The sequence below is a fragment of the Protomyctophum bolini genome (assembly GCF_963924005.1).
Source record: "Protomyctophum bolini genome assembly, chromosome: 7".
Classification (NCBI taxonomy): Eukaryota; Metazoa; Chordata; class Actinopteri; order Myctophiformes; family Myctophidae; genus Protomyctophum; species Protomyctophum bolini.
This window is the reverse complement of record NC_137868.1, coordinates 47,267,256-47,280,858: the sequence shown is the minus strand read 5'-3', so window position 1 is coordinate 47,280,858 and position 13,603 is coordinate 47,267,256. Positions and strand designations below refer to the sequence as shown.

Below are 13,603 nucleotides of genomic sequence, written 5' to 3'. Positions count from 1 at the left end.
CTTTGACCATGGTTATTCATGTATTGACTTACGAATGTGCGAACTATAAGTACCTTACATACCATACCGACACATCTCCTGTGTCGCGGAAGCCGTTAAGTATTTTTAATCCATGATTGATTAAAAATGTCGCTTCTTCCTACCTTGTTTATTGACACCTCATTGTACCGCCTATCTGGCTAGCTAGTGGTGCTACAGCTATGACGGAGCAGATCAAAGGCAGGGACATAGCCCGCAAAGCCAACCGCACATCGGGAGGTGGTACAATAAACGGTAAATAAACAAGAAGAAATCAAAGCGACATTTTTAATCAAACATGGATTAAAAATACTTAACGGCTTCCGCGACACAGGAGATTTTATCAGAGGTATGTAAGGTACTTATAGTTCGCACATCCGTAAACAAACACAATAAAAAGCGTCCTAATTCCGCGCCGATGGACTAAACGATGAGTGTGTGTATATCCGCGTCCCAACAATCGCATTGAAAAATCTTAGCTTGACCAGGAACCCTACGGGTCAGCCCGGTTCGGTTCGGATTGGGCTGACCCAGGGGGTTCCGAGAGGGGCTAGGCTATAGGCTACTGTACATCTGCTATTTTTTAAAACAGCAAAACTCCGGTGCCAAATTTGTCAAAATTGTGGGTGGGTTCACTTAAAAGCAAAAGAGAAATATAGCTGCAAGCAGCGATAAGGCGGCACCAAGAAAGAAGACAATATGCAATAAGAACCAGTAAGACGCGCAAACGCGGGAAGCGAACGCAGCTCATACATATTTGGGTTTTTTTAAGTTATTATTTTTTTAAGTTAAGTTATTTTTAAGTTAAGTTTTTAACTTAGCCATAACCATATAAGGAGTCCCCAAAGCAGCTATACGTCCAAATATGGAGTGTGTTGCATCAATCACAAACAAATCACTCGCAGAGTCAGCTCCATATATGGGCACAAAGGGGGGACACACGGACACAGACAGACAGACATGATCTGCTAGGTCTCATAGTAAGTGCTCACTGCGTTCGCAACAATAGGGGAGAACGGGGTAAGATGAACCACTTTTTGCTTAAGTTGTCCTGGTAGCAATTACAGGTAAAATCTAATGATCTACACATATTTCAGGATGTCCTCTATCAATTGAAATGATGAGTAAGCAGCTATGACAAAGGGCCATTAAAATATGACCTTTTTAAAGAAAGTGGTCATGTGGCTCAATTTGCCCCAGGTAAGGAGTAAGTTGATCCAAGTCAAGGGGTAAGTTGAACCACATGATATTGTAATGTAAAGAGCTTAAAGGTGATATAGGCAAGTTTCCAGTGTTTGTACACAGAATTGATCGAGTGTTTCCAAACAAATTAAAATCTAGCTCCACCCCCCTCCCCCCGTCATTCTATTGGCTGAGCCAGGTCACTTCAGGCTATGGGGTTGTTGTTACTGCTGGGAGGGACGCTATGGATATTGCGCTCGTATGGCTAAATATGACATTAAAAAATTATGAATTTCTATCGATATCATAGTTACAACAATGACATTGAGTTGACATGTTTTTTTAAGGGTAACTGTAGCGTAATCACAATATCACAAGACTGACACGACGAGTCCCGCAAATGAGGAAGTAGGAAGTAGTGGAGCAGACTCACTGGCTCTCAATTCAATTATCTTTCATTTGTAATCGTGCATATAAAACATATTGCCCCTCAAATGCCCCAGCCACTACAGCATCGTTCATGTGAACTACTTTGTCCACGGTTATTCATCGCTATGATGATCAGCGACGGCTTGTCACCGTTGGCGAGCACGGGTTGAATGCAAGCTTCAAGCCGGCCGGACCACCAAACCATGCGCTATACATAGCGATTCTCATAATTTCAACAGGCTTACATATTACATCATAAACATACTATTTCACATGAACAATGGTGAAACTAAGATATGGGGATAATATTATACTTGCAAATTGCAAGTATAATATTATCCCCATATCTTAGTTTCACCAATGCGATTTCATTGCAAGTTGCAATGAAATCGCATTGCGTTTTCATTATAATACTGCTGGGTCGAACACACAGTCACAGCCTCGCGCTGCAATTGGCTAAGACTCCGCGTCACCCCCCACACAGACCCTCCTCCCAACACGACGCTTCCGTCCCGCGACATAAACAACAGTGGATATAAACAGATACAAACACATAGAGGGAGACAAAGGGAGAGTGTATGTCTACAGGGCAGCAGCTCAGCATCAAAATATAGGGGAAGATAGAGGGAATAAGGCCACAAATATAGATAGATAAATATGTTGATTTTTGGCTGAAAACTTGCCTATATCACCTTTAAACTTGAACAGATAATGTATTCACTTAATTTATAAAAAATAATTTAATAACAGTTTTTGCAAATAGTCTTATTTATTTGTTTATTTACTATTTAAACAATATAAAGACAATTAAATAAAGTTTGTTATTCAGAACCTTATAATATTTGCAATATTGTTAATACAATATAGCACATTTGCAAACATTTGCAAAATTGGCTCAATTTACCACGGACATTTTGTTCATCTTACCCACAGCCACCATTGAGAAAAACCATGACTAGAATAATACTTCAGACAATGTATTTGCTAAATTATGCATATGCTTCTATCCATTGGTAAACCACCAACATGTATGATATTACATTTTACACCTGGGTACATTCTGCTTTGTATAACAGTCATTTTACAGTTTTTTGTGTAAAAGAATGTTTTCTACTTGTGCCCCCATGTGCTAACTAACTTCACAGCCAGGTGTAAATGATGGATGCTGATTAGATTTAAGGTCACATGGCAACACAGTTTTCTAGATAAAGGGGGTGGTTCAACTTACCCGCTGGCTCATCTTACCCCGTTCTCCCCTATGTACAAGTCATGGGCTGAGTCGTCGATTATGACTGAGCTATCCGGACACAGTCAGTTTTCTCATTGTAAACAGTAACATCATTCAGTGTTTTTGGTAACAAGTATGTGTTCTTGTTTTGGGCATGTCATTATCCATTTCTGCAGTGTGTGTGCTGTTCATGTGTTCACGTACAAACTTCTCTTCAACAGGAATTTCAGTTAATGGTCCATAGATTGTGTGTAGAACGTTTCACGCAGTTGCTCAAAACTCAGGGCAGAAAATCAGGTATAGGCATTTTTCAAACTGCTCAAAATGGCGGAACATCTGAGGGCGGAGCTTACTTGTCAAAGTGACAGATGGCTGAGTCAAGGAACATGTGGAAACAAGTGCCATGAATTTTGGCCAAACAAAGTGTAGGAGCCAAAGAGTGCTTAGTTATAGTACCGTATATTACCAATTAACAGCCCATGCGCAAATAACCGCCCAGCTTCTTATAACAGCCCAGGTTCCGACACCATTTTGCGTAATAACCGCCTCCATCAAATAACCGCCCTCCTCCATATAACGGCCCATGGGCCGTTATATGCAAACTTCATCAGCCTCAGCCCTCATTTATATTATTATATGCGTCACCGTGTTGAGTTTGCAGATCTCCGCACGCCATCACCTCACAGCAGCGCAACACCAGTCCTCCACAATCCACAAAAATAAATCTAGGCTATACTTTAGTTTCACAAGTGCCTATGCAGCCTATGCACAACCAATTGTTTTAATGTAAAGTTGTAAAGTCTGTGAAATGTTTATTGTCATCCGTGTATCTACAAGCTCCAACCAAGTGTTGCATCATGACAGCGCTGTGAGTTTGGTGCGCGGCGTGCAGCCATGGGTCCTCACAAGTATAGTAGCCTACTATAAAACACCTCAGCGCAACAAATCCTCACGCAACAAAGAAGTTGATATTTAAATCGTGTTATTCTCGGTCAATCTTTAACCGATTGTTCTAATTCCAAATGGCCTATAATCTGTGAAGTGTAAATTTTCATTGGGTGAAAATCTACCGGTGCGTAGGCTTACAGTTTATAATGAAATCATGTATTTGTCCGCTGCTTCCCCATGCTCAATCAGAACAGTGGTTACACCTGTGTGTTGATACGCTCCCTCTTACAATTAAATCAAAATGCATTGCCTGCAATGTTTATTGTTTACCATACTAAAAAAAGATTACTGCATGGAACTGTATGTAACCAAATGATGGCCAGGTGCAGACCGGTGCAAAAAGCCGTGGCCGGTGTGCAAAGAAATAGCAGATACAAGCTCACAATGCGTCGAGCCTCAGCGCGTTGTGAGCTTGTAGGTCTTGTACAATATTGTTGCACTAAATTGGAGGAAGATGATGAGTATTGGTATAGCATTGAGATTGCTACAGTCCCACAAGTTTAGTTCCCACAATAATTTTTTTAACAATTCATATTCTACAACATTTCCAAATGTATTTTACCCCATTTCCAGTATATGCATTAATGAGGATATTGTATGCTATCAAGACAACATGGAAAAAAGAACAGATGTAAAAAAATAACTAACACTATGTTGTTAGGTTGCAGTGTTTCCTGCAGGAAAAAGCTTTGGCATGGTGCTGGGAGCGGGGGGTTTTGAAAAATTTGATTAATTAATTTGATTAATAAATTAAGATTAATTTGTATATTATTGCTCTTGTATTGTTATTGGAGACACTGGGGGACACTGCAGGGCAGGCACTGGGGAGGCACTGGCAAGACACTGGGGAGACACTGGCAAGACACTGGGGAGACACTGGGGAGGCACTGGGAGGCACTGGGGAGACACTGGGGAGGCACTGGGGAGACACTGGGGAGGCACTGGGGAGACACTGGGCAGGCACTCAGGGGCACACTGGGGAGGCACTGGGGGGGCACTGGGGAGGCTCTGGGGAGGCACTGGGGAAGCACTGGGGAGACACTGGAGAGGCACTGGGGAGGCACTCAGGGGGACACTGGGGGGGCACTGGGGAGGCTCTGGGGAGGCACTGGGGAAGCACTGGGGAGACACTGGAGAGGCACTGGGGAGGCACTCAGGGGGACACTGGGGAGGCACTCAGGGGGACACTGTAGCTTTGTTTGTTTTTAATTATTATTATGGTAATACCAGTTCCAGACAATATTTGCACTACATGTTACTGTATGTTTATACTGAAACCAAATAATGGCCTTGTGCAGGCCGGTGCAAAAATAAATAACAGCCTATGGCGAATAACGGCCCGGCTTCTTATAACAGGTCCGAATCGATTTTGCATAATAACGGCCCGGGCTACTATTTGGTAATATACGGTAATTATCACTTGGTTGGTGATGGGCGTGGGCACCGCATTGATGCTCCATTAATGGTGGGAGCGTCTCTGTGGGTGGCCACTGGTAGTTGACAAATACAGGTATCTGTACCAGCTCACTCGAAGGCTGTTTGAACTCGGAGGCAAAGTGTTGTTTGGTATAGAACCATGATTACTTGTATATGTGTAATAAGAGGAACAGAAATGCTTTGTTTTGTTTTACTGTGTTTTAGTCTAAAGAGATGAGGGATAGCTAGTAAAATGACATGTTGTGTGTGTGTGTGTGTGTGTGTGTGTGTGTGGGGCTGACCTAGTGTTAACTATCCCCCTCCCTCCCCCTTCCCTGACGGTCAAAAGTTTAAGGATTGCACCCCAGCCCCTCCCACGTCTCAAAGCAGAGAGCATTCTGGTTGATTGAGGGTTTTAGTTTCATTTATTTCGTTGCATGTTAAGATGTTGTTTTCTTAGTTTGTGTTGCAATACGATGTACTGGTGAACAAGACTTTTAGCATAACGTACCCACAAACAGTTTTACACAGCAACGGTTCTCCTCTAAATGGGATATAATTCTTATAAATTGTTTTGTATTTTAATGGCTTAAAGTAGTTTTAAGTAAATAGTCTATGCCTTTAGTATGATAAAACTTCTAAATTAGTATGATAGGAGTATGTTAAAATGTGTGTACTAGGGGTTTATGACTCATGTTGTTGAAAGGTGGGAGGTGAATAGGCGGTTCATCATTTCTGGAGAAGGTTTAACATTTTGTTTGTGTTTATAATAACAAAGTTTGAGAGCGGGCCAGAGCTGAATGATCAATCAAGATAAGGATATGAGAGGGGGATCAAAAATGGGGGTATTTGAGGAGGTAGGCTAGAACAGGAGGAGACCTTTTTTTATAGCAGTGTCCTCTTGGAAGAGTAGTCCTCTGACTTGGGATCCCAAAATCATTGTACCTTTGTTTCCCTCTTAGACTATTTTTCAGTCATATTTTTTCCTTATTCGATGCGATATGTATAATTATCTTCTACTCTGGATATTTCTGAAACCTGTATTTTGGTTGTATTCTTTATACAAACTTTTTCTGTAAACGGTATATTTTCTGATCTTTTGGAGAAATAAACTATTATTGGATTTACGACAACTTCTGCTTTCTGTTCATCTATTCTGGTGAGTAACATGATGATAACTGCATAAAATATAAAAGTGTTCTGCATACTGATGACAATGATAACATGATAACCCCTATTGTATACACATACTGTTTGGGTGCATAGATGTTTCTCATGTGCTGATTTAATCACTGCCCTATTGTATACCCTATTTCTTTCGCCATATTTCGGCACGTATATTCTGGACAAGTGATCAGTGTTCAGTGGATCAGAAGACTACTCCGGGAGTAAGCAGCAAGTAGTCTCCTCAGGCGAGTCGCTGGGAACTCTTGCCGCTTTTCCTGTGGAAAGGGGCTGCTCCACTCTCCATGTGAGCCGTGTAGTGCTCTCTCAAATCAACTGAACACTGAACAGTACATTTCCTGGGCCTTATCGGCGAGCCGCGGTATTGCCCTGGGAACTTGAACCTACAACAGGGAGACAGTTTTTCCCCTGGTGGACTCAGCCTGTCAACAATTTGGTGCACTGAATGAACTATATAAACATTTAAACTTTGAGCTCGTTTGGATATTAATAATCTTTTATCATTGTTTTATTGCGTGTCATACAGTTTGTTTTTAGCTCCCATGTTTAGCCTGCCGGTTGAATAATTTAATGGAAAGTATCATCAGCCACAACACAAAGCATGAGTTATGACTGTTCAAAGGTTTCATATTCAACAGATTGCTATAGCGCCCCCCTTTAGCCAATTGGAGTAAGACTGCTTCCAGTGCTATTTGGCATGACCCTCTACTATACTGTAAAGTGACATAAGCATATGACGCTGCATGTATGTATTAGAGGCAGAAGAAGAATTTTCACAAACCAGCAATTTTCATTGACTCATAAAAACGTAATTTTTTCACTCAAAAATAAATTACTACGATTTATTGTCCGTATAGGTCCAAAGTTCACATGTAGACATTTTTGTGCATTTTGATCAAAGATCCTGGGAGGAGATACATTTTAACTGTTTTTCATATAATTCAAAATGGCAAGTGATCTAAAGGTCAGAGGTCAAAAGTCAGAACATGAAAGTTGTTCGGCATGAGCGAGACACATGTGTATCAAAGTGTCATTGCCAACGGTCAAATGGTTCATGAGATATGTACGTTAAAGTTTGCATTTTGAATTGAGTGCTATAGTGCCACCCTTTGGCCAATGGTCATGGGCTTCGCATAGTCACCGTTTGGCATGGACCGCTACCAGATTCCCGAAGAAGAAGGAGAAGAAAAATAAACACAAGTAACAATAAGTGACCAAAGTCACTTTGTGACTTCCTGGTCCCTTAATTACAGTTTAACAGCTCAAGACTGATCCAACATCACCCACAGCCACAGACTGACCAGTGTTTAAATAACAATTAAAACATTTGGAAGCAAGCCCAAATAAGCAACTAGGCCTACACTTTAGAAACAAGCCCAAAAAACACAACCCGCAATTACCAACCTTTACAAGCACCTTTACAGGAAAAACAAGCCCACAGTCACTTATAATTTAAGCAGACATGCAGCACAGGCACACCTTTTTTTTAATATATGTTTTATCCCACGATTTTGTAACCCATTTTTCACCCCTGTGTCAATCATCTAATGTGATCCTGGGCTCTACACATCCTCCGCCAACCTGGGGAGAGCAACGGACTTAACTCATGCTTCCTTCATGCTTGAGTGTCCAAGTTGCTCCTTTACACCTGACAGGGGGGAGTTTCCCTGGTTGGACGTAGCGCGTGGAAGGAACACGTTATATTCCAACCAGTTCCTTTCCCCTCCATCAGGCGCCCCGGCTGGCCAGGGGGAGGCAGTTTAGAGACCAGGATTACTGCATGTTTTTGTGAGGGTACCTACCCTAGGGGACACGGGGAGAACATGCAAACTCCACACAGAAAGGCTTTTTCGCCAACCCCGCCTTTGGGGATGGGCACTGATGACGCGGAGGAGGAAACACGCCGCCAGCACCCACAGCGCCCCGAGCGGGAATCGAACCCAGGACCTTCTAGCTGTGAGGCGACAGCACTACCAACTGTGCCACCGTGTCACACCTTAGCGCACAGCCGCGGACAGACGAAGCCGACGTGTGCCTGCGCTGACGGTGACACTGCTACTGACAGTGCCAGGCAATTTACCTATAGCTAAGCCCTCGGCCCCCTCCCCAAACTGCTATGGTCCAATCACAGCATCCAATCACAGCATTTTAAAACATAAACAAAGAAATGTCACGCACATACAGTAGGTGGGCAAAGGCGAGTGCACAACCAACTGAGCTACATCTACAGTTAGTTATCGAAAGGGCATACTGTCTCCGACCACCAAACTTTTCGTCGGAAAGATCAGACTTAATTTTTTTCTCCGAAGTAGAGTTCGGAGAGTCACAACATCTGGGAGTGCAGATCCCAAATTTCGGAGGAATGCGTTTCAGAAGTTGCGAGTGACGTCATGTTGTAGTTGTACCGGAGCTTTCCGATGAAAAGTTTGATGGTCGGAGACAGTATGGACTGCCCTTTGGTTGTAGCCGAGTTGCTTATGACTTTTAAAGTAACGATCGTCACATTAGTTAAGGCGATGTTGCTTCCTGGGAAGTGAATTTGGGGTTCTTGAAAGTAAAAGACCACCTATTCTACGGCTGGCAGTGAGGGACATTAGGCTGAATCGCAGGAGGCAGTCAAAGTGACCCCATCATTGCCCTTGACATTGTTGACGTAATTCATTGTTAAAGTTGTTCAACTAGCCGATCTACATCAACACGTTGTGAGCTTGTAGATCGGCTATTTGAAAAATCTTTAAATTCAAAATAGTAAAAAAGGCAAAGAAATTTCGGGTTAAAGGGTTTAGCACTGGAGAAAATTGAGCCCTATGGCCCTCATTTATCAACCGTGCGTACGCCAAAATATGGGTGCACGCCGAAATTGCCGACATTTTTGACATTTACCATTTCCGCCAAAGCTTGAAATTGAACGTGACAACGTTCAAAATCCACGTTTGCTCCTCAGCTGGCGTACGCATTTTTTTCTGTCTTACACAAGCGGAGCAGCATTGTCTGAACTGCTGACACGCTGTCACAGGCATCTAAACATATGTTTTCACTCCTAAAATGTTAATATAAAACGGTATGTGTATGTTAAAAAAAGGGAGAGATTTCCAACTTAATTAGTAATTAAAATCGCGCAATTAAAAACAATATAACATGTTTACAATGTATTAGTTTGTGCTTAATCAAACAGTGCTTTACTGGCCTTGTTATGCAAGCGCACTTGTGAGATGATTTTGGAGCGCATGCGGTGATGCGGCATATGTGATTATGATATTATTTAAAAAAAGGCATACATGGACTGCACGCCTTTATTTCCAAGTGACAATGACAAGCATATACAGCTTGCCTATTTGTAGTAAGTAGCCTACTAGCAGGCTATAGGCGTAAGGGGCTTAATCATTCACCATTTAAATAAGTGCTTTGACAGTTCAGATAAAAGCGAGATTATTTTCGGGGGTCGGGAGGGAGGACGGGACCGCGGCGTGCGTCGCCAACACATACCAGCTAGCCGCGGCAAGCCTTCATTCATATGTTTATGATTCGTTCATCAATGATCAAATCACTACATAAACGTTGATTATGACTGCCTTGGCGACATGATAGCCTCTCTCATGCTGCATGAGAGAGGCTATCATGTCGTCAAGGCAGTCACCTACAGGACTTTAATATCACAGCAGTGCGCAGTCTTCGCCGTGCACAGCGCACGAATGGGTAAAATTAATATAGGCCAGCCTACAAACTAATTCCATTCATGGCGATGCGATGTCGAGGTGTCATGTAGGTGCGTGCGTGGACATGACAGCAAGGCAAGCGAGGTGAGAGGGGAACTTTATTTAATTCATGCAGGTGTTCGCTCTTTATTTATTTAACAAGACACCAGTTGGGCTTGCAAGTTGCGTGTGCGTCTGTGTGTGCGTGTGTGTGTGTGTGTATGAGAGAGGGGGGTGAGGCGCCAGAGGCGGGCACCAAGACACGGGAGAAACGTATTTTTTCCTGTAACCCTGGTTACCAAACTTACCAGCCGTCGTATTTCATGTGTTCAGTCGCAAAAACGAGGGCGAGGCTTGATTTCATAGGGCGTGCCAGATAGATTTCAGCCGTCACATTTATTAACGTCAGAACGAAATTAAGGAAGGATCAGCTGTTTGCGATCACTTTATAAATGCCGTGGCGACGTGGGTGTACTACGAAACCTGCACTCGAATCTGTGGCAGATTTTACACTCGATTGATAAATGAGGGCCTATGTGTATATAATGTCTTGCTGAGACCTACTACATAATGTGCTGTCATCATTTGATCGTCCAAACAACAAAAGTCAGCACAAAGTGAACACACCGTGAATACAGTTTTCATTCATTTCATTTAATTATTTTTAACGAGAAAAGACAAAGGAAATATTAAAACAAAAAACAAACAGTGAACAATCAGTGAATAGCTAGATATTGTGCGGTCATAACTGTATTGCATACATAGAAATAGCAATGGACACACCTTAAAACAAAACTGGACAGACCAGTATGTGACATCACATTATAGCATGTATACAAATGTAAGCTCTGACATTTAAGTGGTATTGGCGAATTGCTACTGTGGCTTTAGCATTTAGATTAACATTTTTCTCTTCTACTGAAAAAGGAGATTCTGTGTGAAGACTCAACGAGTATGGCTGGTCGCATATGAAAAAAGAGAAAAGCAATACAACAGCAACACAAGAACTAAGTCAATCAAGGTGAATGTATGCATTCAATATATATTGTAACTTGTCAATGGCATCCAGCAACAAATTTGTTTCAGTCCTCAGAAAATAGTTTTGACTGAATCTAGATCACAATTTGTGTATTTCTTTCTTGCACGACTCCTGACAGTCACATATGAGACACTTTGACTAGTTGTCGCCACAAACTGTAAAGGACTTTCCCCCTGCATGCATCCTCCTCATGTGTGTTTTAAGATTATTATTTTGTGCAAAGCCTTTGCCACAAACTGTACACATAAAGGGTTTTTCCCCTGTGTGTATCCTCATGTGTCTTTTTAGTTTAGTAATTTGAGCTAAGCCTTTGCCACAAACTGTACATGCAAAGGGCCATTCCCCTGTATGAGTCATCATGTGTGATTTTAGATCAAAACAGCCTTTGCCACAAACTGTACAAGTAAAGTTTTTTTTCCCTGTATGAGGTTTTTCCACCGCATGAGTCATCATATGTTCTTTAAAATTCTTCCTTTGAGAATAGCCTTTGCTACAAACTGTACACTTAAAGGGTTTTTGCGCTGTATGTGTCCACATGTGCATTTTTAGATTACTCATTTGAGAAAAGCCTTTGCCACAAACTTTGCATGTAACGGAGAATTCCCCTGTATGAGTCATCATGTGTCTTTTTAGTGTACTCCTGTAAACACAGCATTTGCCACACACTGTACAAGCAAAGGGGTTTCCCCCTGCATGAGTCATCATGTGCTTCTTCAAATGTATCTTATTACTAAAACAATTGCCACAATGTGTACAAATTAACCCTTTCTTCCCTGTGTCTCTCCTCATGGAGTGAGTTTGCTTAGATGATTTCACATCTTTGGACAACTTGTTTCTGTCTCCTTCAAAATGTTGTTGTGATGTTCCACAGTCCACTACAACAGCTTGTGTTTTCATGTGTTCAGTTGAGGTGCTGGCTACAGGCTCTGTATCTATGTTTTCATCATCACCTTCACTTTTCACTGCTAGTAATGTCAACGTTGACCCATCAGCCTCCTCTGGTCTTTGAAGTATCTGCTCCTGTTCCTCTTTAATGTGTGGAGGTTCTGGTTCCTCCTGGACCAGACTGGGGCTCCTCTCCTGCTGTTCAGGTGAAACCTCCTCTATATACACAGAGAGGTGCAGGAAGTCTAGGCAAAAGATACAATGAGAAAAAAAACAATTAATGTTTAAACTTAAAAAGATCTACCTTTGATTGTCCCATTGATCAGACAACTGTACACACATACAAAGATGCACCTGCATGCACACACAAACAATAACCGTGTGCAAACATTGGAAAACTGGAAATAGATCTGCCAGATCACAATGTGTTGCTGTGAGTTTGTATATCTGCTATTTTCACTATGTATGCTTTTTTGGAAACCTAACTTCGATGACATGCCCAAAACAGGGATTGATTATTAATACCATAGTTCATCTAATAAGATTGGTCTGTTAACACTTATTGTAGGAGCCAAAGAATGCTTATCTACAGTAATTATCACTTGGTTGTTGATGGGTGTGGGCACCGCATTGACGTTCCGTTATTGGTGGCCCCTGGTAAGTTAACAAATACGGGTGTCTGCACCAGCTCACTCCTAAGGCTGTTTAAACTTGGAGGCAGGGTGAGCTGGGAGGATACACTTTGTTGACCGCACAGATACTTTGTTAGTTTGATTCATTCATGTTTTGTTTGCTCACTGTTTTGATTGTTATTTAGATTCTTTGCACATATTTATTGCATATATATATATATTTATTTATTGTATTATGTAATATTTGGTGCACTGAACTATATAAATATTTTAAACTTTGAGCTCGTTTGGATATGAATCATTTTATCATTGTTTTATCGCGCGTCATTACAGTTTGTTTTAGCTCCCAGGTTTAGCCTGCTGGCATGAGTAATTTATTGGTAATTATTATCAGCCACAACACTTATTATTCTGGGGTGGGAGTGTCTCAGAAGGTATAGTGGCTGGGAATCCGAAAGTAGGGTGTGTGTGTGTGCGCGCGCTCCCTCAGGGCATCTTACTGGTTATGTATATGTAAAGCACAGTATAAATAAGGAGGTAGTTTAAAATTTGCCAAATACACTTTTTGGCTTGATTGACTAGGTTTTATTTTGAAAATAAATATTGTGATCATAGTAAGTTCTGAGATTAGTTCTGATTTGGGGAAATTATATATGCCGGCAACCTTTGTTGGAGAAGGCATTAACAAAAGGAAGCACAATGCAATAAACAATTAGGGTACTAGAGACCCTGCAAGGAGGGGACGTTCCTTTTCAGCACAAGTTTGTCTAATTATCCAAAGTGTCCCTTTCACTTGATAGCGTCTAAAAAAATAAGTCTATATCTCACTGTCTATACAATACATCAACTCCAAGCTGGAAGTTCAATGATTACACAGAACTTTTAACTATATCGAGTGTTTTTACGCCTTTACGCATCTGTGGATTCATTCACGACGCACAAAATA

General features: G+C 41.7%; 1 protein-coding gene across 1 annotated transcript in view; it reads right to left on the bottom strand.

Moving 5' to 3' along the window:
* Positions 1 to 13,603, bottom strand: part of LOC308318222 (alpha-actinin-2-like) — a 66,172-nt gene that overhangs the window by 39,203 nt on the left and 13,366 nt on the right. The gene's annotated exons all lie outside the window — the stretch shown is intronic.